The following is a 13,647-nucleotide window of genomic DNA, read 5'->3' as shown; positions in this document are numbered from 1 at the left end:
ACTTTAACGGAATCAGAAACTTATTTTTTTGCTTTTAACGGCCACAGTAATTGATTAAAGGGGGAACATATAGGCGCGACATTTGTTTTATTCATTTTCTACTATGCTAGTGTTTTTTTGTTAATTAACACTAGTTTAATTGTTTATAGTGTATACAATTTTGTATAAATTAATAACATTTTTGCGGTGAAAATTTTACTCGATTGGACAACAAACAATACCGTCGTAGAGTGATCGGAATCAGTTGACTTAGGGTGCAATGATCTCCAATTTTTAAAACAGTCGCCAAAAATGACAGAAAATTAACAGCTAGGTACATTTTTATTCGAATGAAAATGTAATCAAAAATGAAATAAATTCAAATAAATCGAAATTACTTCAATAAAAAATTTTTCGAACGATTATTTCATAACAAATGTTTTGTATAAATAAATAGGTAAATACTTATAACATACTTATAACCAGTACCAAAGGATAAAAAATCAGTTTTGTTATTTCGGTTATTCATACGTTACCGAAAACAATTTGGCGTGTTCTTTAACCGAGGATTGGTTATATAAAAATAAATACAAAAGATGCACTAAAAAGTGGCATTATCTTCACAGTTTAAACAGACGACAAGAAGTAACTCTAACCCGAGTGAGAATCGGACATTCCTCTTTGACACATACTTTCTTAATCAGCAAAGATGCACCACCCATATGTAATAAATGCCAAGAAGACCTAACCATCCAACACATCATCCTAGACTGCCCAGACCTACAAAACATCCGAAGTACTTTATCAATACCCAACAACTTAGAAGAAGCTCTCCATGAAGACAACACCATAACAATTTTAAATTTCCTTACAAAAATTAACGTTGTAAACAATATCTAATCAACACTTTTGTATTTCATTATTCTTATTTAAAAAATATTGTAACCTTTGATAATTAATTATTAATGTAACTTACACAAAACATGTACACAATGGCTAATAACCACAGATGTTGAAGCCTCTTAAAATAAAAAAAAAATAAAATAATAAATAAATAACTATATTATTTATCGGTTGGAAACATACAAAATTGTTTTTGTTAATGCATAAAATACAAACAAATTATAAAACTAAATATGCTGTATTCTGTATGGAACTTGGAACGTTTGACAAATTCCCACTTCAAGTATTGAACCCGAGCCCTATGTATACACCTTGTAAGTTGTATTAAATTATTTGTATATATAACGGTAACTGGAAAACAGATTGTTTAACTCAATACATAATTTTAAATTACTATTTAGATCAATTTTTCATTCGAGTAGCGTACGCCCATTTCGAAAAAAAATCTTCATACTATTAGGGCAAAACAATTAAAAACTGCAATCACATCATGCTCAAAAAACGGTCGTTGAAAGCGTTACACATTTTTTTTTTATTATTATTATTTATACGTCATTGTTTAACAACAACAATTATTGCTTTTGTCCTTATTGTTTGTTGGAATCGGTTACTTATTGAATGCACACGGATAATGGATGTTATTATATATTTTCAACGCGCCGCAACTGTCATTTTAGGGACATACACTACGAGTATAATAATAATAATAATAATATTATTTTTGCTATCAATATCGTCGTCACACAGGCACGAGTCGTCGTCGCTCTCCCTTTCCGGTCAATCGTGCGTGAAAAGGGCGAGCGGCCGTCTGCAAATAATTATTAAAAAAATGCACCGGCGGACAACACGTGCCGTAAGTCGGTCGGTGAAAACAAAACTTGTTTCCAATATAAGACTTTTGCCAGTGTTTTGATAATGACTTCTGTTGTGAAAAGCGGTAGTCGACCGTGAAAAATTGGCAATTTGTTTTTCGATTTTCCGTTTTGTGATAAATAAACGACAGAAAATAATAGCTCCCGAGGAGACTTTGCTCCCCGTACCCCCCACTTCCGGTTCGTTGTGCCCGGAATATCGCGTGTATATAACGACTTTTGTATATAGGTGTGTGTGTGTGTGTGTGTGTGTGTATAAATGTATATTTTATACATCTTATTTATATTTTCCCCGAAAGAGTGAAAGGGACGCGCGCGTGATCGCCGAGTGTTTTTCTCCTTAATAGCGTACATTCGTATAACGCGCCAGCGCGATAAGACGCATATGTATACGCGATGGTGTGTGCATGCTGTATGGTATAACAATATTATATTATAAACGATGCCCTTAAAGTTGCCATGTCCTAAATAGCTGTCGATTATTCATTTCCCGGCGCCGGTCTCAAAAAAGTTTTAGCGGAGCTGAGAAGGTATTGGTTTCACAGTGATGTGTTTTTATTTTGTGTCTGCACCCACAATATCTTCCAAGCCACTGAACCGAACTCTTCGTGTAGCTAGTCTATAGATCAGAAATCGTACCCATAGGGTACTTTATGAGACCAACAAATTTAACAAAATCCACACCCTTTCCCTTAAGAGTCGAGAAAAATCCCCCAAAAAAATGTACTTATTTTTCAACATAAATACAAGGCACACGAAAACTTTTTTAAAAGTACTTCCTCGGCTGTATAAAATATTCTTTATCTCTAGTATTATCGATTTCGTCGAAAAAAATTATCAAAAAACCCATTCTCTCGGAGGAAAGGAAACTTTGTCTTTATCTCACTTTTCCGTTCGTAGTTTTGGGACTTAACGTCTGAAAATTAGACTGATCTAAAAATATTTAATAAACATTTAGTTAACGCAAATTTAATTGTTCTAGACGATCTAATGATTGTGTTAAAAGAAACTTTGTTCAGTACAGAACTAACCTAACTACAAAATCTGGTCGTTTTAGACGTAACCATCATCATGTTGCGACCGAATATTTTTTTTTCCGCGAGGGGAATCCATTTATTTTCCTTCGGGCTCCGAAGGAATATGTCAGCGACCAATCAGGCACGATCCTAAAGTACCGTTTTTAATTTTTATCCAAATCCTGAGGGAGTTTTTAAGGGCATTGAACTTCACCGTCCCTCTCTATAGTTGAGCTAATGTGTTCGCGCTCGCCAAAATTCAAATATCTTTGGCTTTTGTACACACAAACACACACTGGGTTATTCGTAATGTGCTCTAGCAATATTGATGTGACCAGGGGAAGTAAACGCATTAGACGGCGAACACGGAGCACGAGTTGGACGGTGAAAAATATGTGGAAAAATTGCCGTAAGTTTTGCCAAACATATTAAAAATGATGGCGGCAACGGTTTTGCGGTTCGTTTGGTTTTCTAATATTTTCGGACCGCTTAATAACTTTAAGTGCTCGTTAACGTTCGCCCCGGGCTTTTTGGTCCATGAACCGGCAACGGTGATATTGTAGGAAAAATGAAGACGGGGGCGTCGTCAACCGCAGTGAAATATACTGTACATAAAATGATACAGTCCAACCGGACAAGGTATTGGTTTTAACGCAACGATGTGCTTTGTTTGTTTGTTTGGGGTTTGCACTATATCACAGTGTACGGAATCGCTGGACCAGCGGTCGTATAATATTGTACAAAGTCGATCAAACGTGATTGGTACTATTTGTAAGGTCGGAAGTTTGGGAAAAGTCCGCTCGAAAATAGACCGAGCAAACGCACACATTTTTCAAGTTTTAACACTGACAAACTGACAATGGACGCAGTGGCCATTTGGACTTAGACTACATTTTTCTGGTACTTAAGTACTTTAATACTATTATTGGTTTTTCTCCACAATATGTTTAGAGTTGGACATTATTCGATTGAAAAAAAATAATAGATTATTCAAGTACATTTGAATAATGGTGTTTGTAATTTAAAAATGTTATCATTTTAATAGCTACGTTATCACAAATAAAAAGGTCTTTAAAAAAATTTAGGTAATTATTTTATTAGGTATGTTTTAATTATTAAAATAAGTTTTTTTTTTTAATGCAACTTATTCGAATGTTGTTTAAAAATTAATTGATTAAAATCAATTGTATTTTCAATTTTTACATTTGGTTCAAACGACTAACGTTATTCGAATGATGAAAACAAACATTTAAATTAGTTATTTCAAAATCTCATGTTGGCTTTTGAACACGTTTTATCGTCTGACAAGGTAACGCACACTTTAGTAAACAGTAAGGGATAAACTGTAGGATTATATTGTATCTCTGTTGATAATTATATATAAACGAGGTAAGAGATAAGGTAGTGGATTAATGAAGGAATTGGGCGAAAGGAAGAGAAAAGGGCTTAGTGTACTACGAACTAGTACGTATTATTAATTCTTCAACAAAGGGATGCAAAATGTAAATGCTTCTAATTGATAACGAAATTTCAAGTATAAAACATTCGCATACTGTAATATCGTAATAAATATTGTTAAATTATAATGAAATTTTAATAGTTGTTTTATTTTGTTTTTTAGGCGAGTCTGACGAGCGAATGTCTGGGTGACAATGCCCTGTAACTGTAAGTTTTAAGTATGATTTTTACAATTAGAGACTAATAATAATAAATTACATTTGCACGCAGTTTTCATTAAATCTCTAACTAATCAGTGTAAAATTTTACGTTAGAGCAATATTGGTTGTAATAATAAAAAAAATGTTTTTTTTTGACACCTTGTCATAATATATACATTGGTTGAAATTGATTTTACTTGTCGGTTGTCAGCTTTTTTACCACTTTAATTATGTTTATCGTTGCTAAATATTCAACGGGTTTCGCTACTTCAACTCCATTGACGAGCCAAGGGATTTCTTTTTTTTTGTTCTTACCTTCTCTCATTCCTTAAGTCGTTTTCGGTCCGAATATAGTTTTTTTTCAGCCGGTCTACGACCGTATAAGTATACTATACTTCGTAGCAGTTAGACGCGAAAGAATTCGGAGAAGTTGTTAAGCTTAAAAGTTTTGCTAATGTAAAAAAGTTTCCACAGTCCTTGAGCATAATAAACATTCTGAGACGACATAAAAAAATAATAATATATATATTATCTCTCCGAGTTATTATTTTCCGTGAGTTTTCAAGAAAAATGTCAAGATTAGTAGGAATAAAAAAAAAATGTCCAAATGAAAAATTACCCAAATTAAAAAGCTAAGAAAACCCCGTTAACAATAATATTTTTTTACTTTTCAATTATTATATGTACCGCAGTCGCCGTTATACGTTGATTACTATAATAGCTATATAATGTAAAAAAAAAAAAAATTATTATTATCATAATAATAACATCATACTACTTTTTGCAAGGATATACTTATGAGCTGAGTAGACACACTCATAACGATTCTTTTTTCCGAGTATAATTGAATCAAAATATATTTAGATACGTTCTGTTCGATGTGCAGTATAAGAGAAGAGCGGGGGACAAACCCGTACTGTAATTACATGGCTGGCATTAATTTTTTTTTTAACTCGAATGTCGGTGTAGGTATATTATCTCTCAAGTGGAGTACCATCCAAACTTGAACAGTCATACCAGTGGAATACGATTCGAGCGATAACTATTCTACACGACCCGACTAAAATATTTGTATTGAATGGCACTGAGGCTATAAAGATTTTTTTATTATTCGCCTCGACTTTGGTGGTTGTTGCAAATTAAACATTAGCGCATATTAGACATTAGATATTATAATTCGACCATTTCTCGGTTTTCTTTTTTAATAAAAAGCATGTCGCATACTTTTAGACGAGCAGCAAAATACATACATACGTTTTGCTGAGTTTGTGTGAACTACACTTTAAAGTTAAACTTTTTTATTTACCGTAGAAAATAAAAATGAACGTTAACGCTCTCGTCGGTTGGCTATTGTAATGTGTATAAAATGTACAGGGTGATCAATTCAGCGTAAGACAGTGATTTTCTCTCAAAAGAATTGCAATTTTGTAGTTTTTCTTTATGGAAGACTCTTTAGTTTATGTTATTTTACAATATTAGATAATATTCAAATTTTTTTTTTTTTAATTTTTCCAGAACTCTATTGACTTTTAAAACTTTAATGGTATCGATGTATTAACTTTTTATAGATCAAACATAATTTTCTGAAAATGTTGATTGGTCAATAACCAGTTTACGACCAGTTTTAAAGTTATTATAGCTTAAAAATAATTGTTCAAAACTGGTTATTGACCAGTCAAAATATTCTCAATTTAAAAAGTTAATTAATTACATATATCCATTTCTACTTTAAAAGTTGATAGAGCTCTGGAAAATTGCAAAAGAGGTAAATATTTGTTAAATTAATGATACTTAAAAACGATATAAATACAAATGTTTTCAAAAAAAAAAAAAAACCTACAAAATTGCGACTATTTTCCGAGAATGAGAATGTCTTACGTTAAATTGATACAGGTGTGCAGTTATGTTGGTTGGTACGGCCTTACAAGTTTTCGACTAAAACGGCGCCATTCTTTGTACAAGTATTTCATATAATCCTCAAAGCCCTTTTATACTGGCACTTGTATAAATGTGTATGTGTGCAAATATCCGGCAAGGTCCATAGAAGAGTTTAAACAACAAACACGTAGAAGTTTAGATGGAACAAAAAATAGTAGCGGGTACTTTGCTCTGGCTTGGAACGATTAGCAATTCAGTCACGGGACACACACACACAAAGCACACCTCTTATATTCAACTCCGGACGCTCTTAGAACGCGGAATAACTAACCTATATATGTATATATATATATATTTTTTTTTTTCATATTGGTTTGCGTTAGAACACCTGCGAATGGGAAAAAGATAAAGCCGACGTTCGTACAATAGCGTGTTCACGGTTAAGCGTCGTTGTTTAAGATCGCACTTTTAATTAAACAAAGAAAACGTATTCGAAATAAATAAGTAAATACATTTAACCGTATACGGCAGCACGATACATGTTATACTTGCAGCGTATAGTTTGCTTTAGGTTTATCCTGTTTGGCCGGTACCGTCTCCGGGGAATTATTATTTTGCCATGCGTCGCTAATTGAATACGGTTTACGGGTCAAGACTCTGCCCACTGTCCGTCCCTCCCATTGCCTATATGTGCGGATAACACGAACCATTTGCTGACCAACGTCCCGTGGGAACAGGGGTTTTTTTTTTTTTGCCTTTTATTATATTCATAACACAACGAATTCCACAATGTAATTACATAATAATCATGCGTAATTCGGCGGTTTGGCCCGAAGTAGCCCGAGGAAACCCGAGTTAACGATATTTTAGAAATAATTTATACATACAGTTATGTGATCTGATTGAGCTGTTGGTTTTGATGAGCATCGTCTCTCGAGTTCCATAACCCTTAACAGCTTATTTTTTTTTTCAGTAAGTTATCATTATGTTTTTTCACTTTCTTTTGTTGAAAAACCTAATGATTATTTCCAGTTGTCAAGTTTTTTTTGACAAAAACTGTCTAAAAACCAATTATTATTAATTGTTCTTGTGGAATACAACGTTATTACTACAACAGAACAATACCATCCCTTCTGAACAATTTAATAATGGCCTCGTATTAAACAGTATATTAAATGTGTACTGCACTTAATCAGATGGCGGTTTGAGGAGGTGAGACAAAACAACCCTCTAACAATTGAACTTCGAATTTATTTCAAATAAAATTTAGAGGTCAAATCACAATAATGCGGTGATGAAATATATTAAATGGTCCACAGATGACGTCTGAGGAATATAATAAATAATTTAACCAAATTGTATATATATATATATATATATATATATATAGAGAGAGAGAGAGATGTATTATTCGTTTAAAGTGTCGTCAGTGAATGGCTTATTAATAAAATCAATGATGATTATTTATTTCAATTTTAATATTGTTAAGACGATTGTCAAACATTTACTCGACCTTGTCAGTTATCTGATGGCTGCAGTATACGCTTCCATCGACTTAGTGGAATTCTGAATCAGCCCATTAAACAGATATCCATCGCTAATAGCCTTGTCAGTTTTCGGGTAGATTTAAATTTGTTTGGCTTAAACCGTCTAATGCGGTCGACGGTATCTCAGTAATTCTAAAAATAACACTTCCGAGGAATAAAGCACGCTATAATCTTACGGTACCGTTATCTTCTCCGCATGCCCACTAAAGCGTTGCATATGGAAATCAATTATTAGCATATTATGTAATAATAATATTTTAATATGAATAATAATGAAGTATTATCATAGCCGTCTGTGCGACTAAACGCCGTAGGGTTAATGCAGCGTTAGTCATATTATTATTATTATTATGTTGTACTCGGTTCAGCAACTGGAATGATCGTGTATTCATTAATTATGACTTAGCTCCTTTACGCGTCCATAAGAAGTGTTAATGTACGTTTACTAGACGGTTTTAAATACTGACACGCAACAGCTGATAACAATTACAACGACCATCCACGATAATACATAGTATTAAATTGTACCTATCATATTTTCATGCTCAGCTACCCAAATGCACACCACATGCATAATACATACATATGATGTGCAAGTATATAATCCAACGATTATAATACTGCTGGTTATGTGATAATATAGGTACACACTGTATACATCAATTTGCATAATATGTGTTTGTTTAGGCGGTATTCGTTCTATCGTATATAATCGATTTAATAACTTGGCGCATATTTTTGCGGTAATAAATCAACGGTAGTATAAAGTCATCTCGGTTATGCAGTGTAATCCTCGTGGGACTTAGGTGTATGCGACGGCGTACGGACAAAGTGGTCCGCAATATAAATATCAGATTTTTTCGCCTACATAATGTATACATAAATATCATGAACAATAACTAATAGGTATACTATGTTGTCCGTCTTTCCAGATGGATTTCCGCCGTCGACAATCGCATCTTTCAGGTGAATGCACTATCAATGACTCGGAGCTTCTATCGGTTGTATAAGAATCTCCTCGAACGAAGATTATTCGTTCACTCAACATTTTTGCATAATATACAAATTCCAGCGACCTTATCGTTGATAAACTGGTTGATCAAATATTCGTTCATGACCCTCGGCTTGATTCTAATTGTGTGTCTCGACGATGAACAGAAAAGCCATCAGTTAGAGAGCATTAGACATTGTACAGCTAATAATAGTTTGATAATTTGATTAAGTGTAGCTTATTTTGCAAAGACTCGACCAGCTTATTTTGTTTGTGTTAGGTACAAAAGACAACAACGTTGCGTTTAATTTTTACCATCGCCGAGGAAATAAATGTCTAAACGATTTGAAAGGTACTTCGTCTGACAGGTGGCATAAAAGTGTCGACTTAATGGTAAAATATTGTCCCTGGGTCTTAAAAGGTCGCCCCGAGCGCCATTTTCCATATGTGTATAATGTATGTTAAAAACAAAACAACTAATTATCCGATGTCCATTTTATGTAAATTTAGTGTATTCAAATTATGCGCAATTGGTAAAAGAAATTATGTGAATTTCGACACATTTTTTTAAAAAAGAATTGATTTACTTTGACGAAATATTAATAAAACTCAGAAATTCCGTTTTGTTTAAGCCACCGAAAAGATGTATATTTGTAGTTACAACTTTTTAGTAAAAATTGCACAAACTTCAGTACAAATTTCGGAAAAAATAGTAGGTATACTAAAAAACGGATAAACAAGAAAAAAAGAAAGCAAAACTATGTTGACATTCGTTCCCACCAAAGCTAGAATATGCATTTCGGTGTTCGCTTAAATGTGGTTCAAATAACTATTTTTTTTATTCCAAAAATGAAAAAAAAAACAAATTTTCCGAAAAGTAATACACATTTGTTTGATTATTTTTTTATCAATTCAGAAACTTTATTTAAAACTCAAGAGGAAAACCCGTTTTCCGAGAATTTCCCGGCATTTTGATTCAGCAAGTATAAAGTTGGCGCGGCTTGGGTAATTTTTATACAACGGATCACGTTTACAATATAAAACATTTCATTGTTTTTTTATATTGTTTTATCGTTTGCATACAAGCGAGAACCGTTCTTTTGATTTTGCACGCAGTTGATAGTAATAATAAACGTTATTACCATTAAGCGCACTCGTCGATTTCCTCGAATTTCTATCTCTTGCTAAAGCACAGCTATTGCGAGAAGGTATTTCAATCTCCATCTACACTTTAGCTAAATACCCTAAAAGATATACGACACTTACAAAAAAACGACTACCGAATAAATTATGTTTCGATCCCTTTGCCAAAAACACCTAATGTTACACGCATGAAAGTTCTTATTATAAATATACATCCCTGGAGGGCGAGGCGTTTAGGATAAGACACTCAATTTTTCATAAAATAATTACAATTTTGTAGTTTTCCCTTGCGAAAACATTTTTGTTTGTGTTATTTTACAATATTATAAAGTTACAAAGTATTTACCATTTATGAGTGTTTTCCAGAGCTCTATAAACTTAAACGGTAACGTATATAATTTAATTAACGGTTGAAATTGTAAATAATTTGTTGAAAATGTTGACTAGTCGACAAGCAATTTTTCGGGCAAGTACCTACTTATAAAGTTAATAAAGATTAAGATTTAAAACGGGAGAAAGGGCGTAGCTTAGTATTATTTTTATCTGCCCGCATTGTTCTACCCGATCTACCGTAATCCGATCCACTATCCATCCTAAACTATTAACTTTAAACCAGTTAAAATTGTTCATAATTCTTATATGTATTCTTGTATTCTTATTTGAACGTTATAGTGTAAGTTTTAAAAAATGATAGAGCTTTAGAATATATAATGATGTCTAATGTTGTAAAATAAAATTCAACAAATCGTGTCCAAACGACAAAAAACTACAAAATTGTAATTATTTTAAGAGATAATTAGTGTCTTATCCTTAACCCGTGTAGGTATATAATTGTTCGCGTAGAGTAGGGCTAGAAAACCGCCTAGACAAATGTCAGCCAAAATAAAAAAATACATATGTACTTGGTGGTTTCGCAATTAGGATATTTGTTTTCCATTTCTATATCATTGTACAGATGATGGCTTTTATTCGATTGGTTATCACTGTGTCGTTTTTATAGCTATAGCAATCATATTAGAGTAATTTCAAAGCCGACGGGAGCAGATTTAAAGTCATGTAATATGTTTAATCGTGTATTATTAGGACTTTTCGATGAAAATTAATTAATTTTACTGCGATACTTGGAAATAATCTCGAACGCTGATCAGATAGACTGTGTATGTAACAACAATATTACAAAATGTATTTTCCGTCAAGTTAATTTCATTTCAAAAAACTCGGTTCAAAAAAAAAAAAAACAGCTGTACTCTAAGCAGCGTCACTCGCCCATTTATCCTTGTGCACCAGAGAGAAATAAATTCAACACAGCCTATATGTATATTACACACCCATAAAGGCATGGCAGAATTTCGGGAGGTGCCCATTGCAGTTTTTGTATTGTATAAAATATTAATCAGCCCGTGGAAACAGTTCAGGGGAATAATTTTCCCGGGCAATAAACGATGGGTCCGATGAATATGTACAGACTATAGTGTTTGTGTATTTCACACGGTTGATAGCTGTACAGATAGGTAGACTACATTTGGACAGACATAACCGAGACACGCGTGAATAGCAACTTGCGAGCCTCGGGCCATTTTTTCGGAAACGATTTTACACCGAGGGCCCATAAACGCTTCGGGAAACCGTTCCAGTAACTTTTACTTTATTGCCATACTTGTCTTGTTTTTATTGTTACATTCGGGCGTCCGCCTTGTTTTCGTTTTGAACATATTGAAACGCATACCGTGTACGTATAGGTTGGATAACAATACATATTATAGAGTCACTGAAACAACAGATGACGGTAGGCCAATATTTTATGGTGTCTCTTTCTTTTGCTTTGATGGCAAATGGTTTTTTTTCTTTTAACGACGCGACAACTGCGACTCTAAACACGTTTACCGTCAACAATTTCAAAACAGTCGTGTGGCCTCCATCGTCTACTAGTAAAATTTACCAACGTTATTTTACGAGTGATGAATTTGAAACCTACCAGTTGTCGTCAAATCAAAAACAACAATAATGTCGAAGCAAACATTTTAAGTCTGTCGGCGATGGCTGTTGTTTAATTAGACGCCCACTTTATAAACACATAAATGCTGCGAGTTGGAAATGAAAGAGTAGAGTTACAAAAAAAAAAAAATTACCATTATGTAAAGTTATTTCACGATTATTACGTTACTGATAATCCAAATGAATTTTCATTTCAGAAAAGTTCGATTTATTATTTGAACCTTGAAAATCCAGGGAATGGATAGATTATTTTTTAACGTTTGTAATTCCCAGAAAAAAAGATGATTGATTTGCTATTTTTCGTTTTAGACGATAAAAATAACCTTTCTTAATATACAGTGAAAATTTTAAGCCAGTTAATTCATCCGGAGGAATGCTAGTATAAAACCAATGAATAACTGTATGTTTTAAGTAATTTATTGTTACTCAAAATCATTCTTCAAATAAACTATTTATGTTTTTTTTTAAGATAATAAAACTTATAGCTTATTTATAAAAAAAATCTAAAATTGTGATGAATAATATATTATATTAAAATTAGGTATATATTAATAATCCCGTTAAGCTTGTAATAAATATTTAATAAACGTTAAGTTCTCTAATATTTTTACTTTTTTTTTCACTTGACAATAGTTGTCCATAATTTTCGACCATTAATTTTTAGTTTTTTCATCTTGTTGTATGCATGTGCCGTGTGAATTTTTAAATCGTTGTAGCTAATTTCTATGTGCTAAAACAAACATAATCGACTAATTATAAGCATAAATGATATAGTACTGTTAATACCTAGTACTTGCCCTAGTTACTCTAACCTATCCTATCCTAAATGGTTTTTTTTTTTTGTGAAAACGTTTTAAAATGTTTTGTATGTAGCAAAATATTCGCTATTATACTCTTGTCTATTGATCGTAAATCATTTAAACTACATATAGTTTAGCTTATATTTTTATTTGGGGTAAAAATTGAAAACGTTTACTCCCTCTCGGTTTTTACCCGTCATTTAACATTTTCAAACGTATTACTCACTCCAAACTAGTGACCACCCCAAATCAATAGTGAGCTTTCAATGTTGTTACAAAGTAGTCAATATTTAATAGTTGTTATACAAAGGCTACTAAGTATTTGTATTTACCTTTTATTAATAATAAATATTAACAATTTAAACATACAAACATAAATATAGATATATTATTTGATAATAATAATAATACGAATCATTAAGTTCTGTGTTATATAAATTTGTATGTGTGTTCTGTTGCGTGATAGACACAACAACCATTATTTGCGATCTGATACGTAGTCTCCGGCGTGTCGTCCCAAGTGACAACAGCTATACAGGGTGATCAATTTAACGTAAGAATATTAAAAAAAAAAATTACTAAATATTTGTTTTCAGTATTTTTCAGAGCCCTTTTTAATTTTTATAACATAAATGGTAATGTGTATATTTTTTTGGCGATTACTTTTAAGCTGTAATTACTTTTAAAAGTAATTATTCATAACTGGAGTCTTGCGCTAAAACGGCCCCTCTGTATACGTCTGTTTCGACACGGTATTAAAACATATTATATAAATAAAACAAAAAACATGTATTTAAAAGTACAAGGCGCCGCAGTCACACGGTCGCACCGCGGCTGATGATGATTAACACGCGATAGTCATATT

General features: G+C 32.6%; 1 protein-coding gene across 5 annotated transcripts in view; it reads left to right on the top strand.

The window, feature by feature from the left end:
* Positions 1 to 13,647, top strand: part of LOC126841905 (uncharacterized) — a 158,185-nt gene that overhangs the window by 75,838 nt on the left and 68,700 nt on the right. For 4 of the 5 annotated variants that reach the window (XM_050578681.1, XM_050578679.1, XM_050578678.1 and 1 more), the window contains one exon: positions 4,392 to 4,435. The gene's annotated coding sequence lies outside the window, so the exon portion shown is untranslated. Of the gene's footprint in view, positions 1 to 4,391; positions 4,447 to 13,647 lie in introns of all 5 variants that reach the window. The other variant, XM_050578680.1, reaches the window with a different exon arrangement.

The sequence above is a fragment of the Adelges cooleyi genome, unplaced genomic scaffold (assembly GCF_023614345.1).
Source record: "Adelges cooleyi isolate 19-005CV unplaced genomic scaffold, UGA_ACOO_1.1 ACOO_flye_CR_arks_rails_tigmint_CR_PRNA_41, whole genome shotgun sequence".
Taxonomy (NCBI): Eukaryota; Metazoa; Arthropoda; class Insecta; order Hemiptera; family Adelgidae; genus Adelges; species Adelges cooleyi.
Note: the sequence above shows the minus strand (reverse complement) of the source record. Positions and strands in the feature narration are given on the sequence as shown.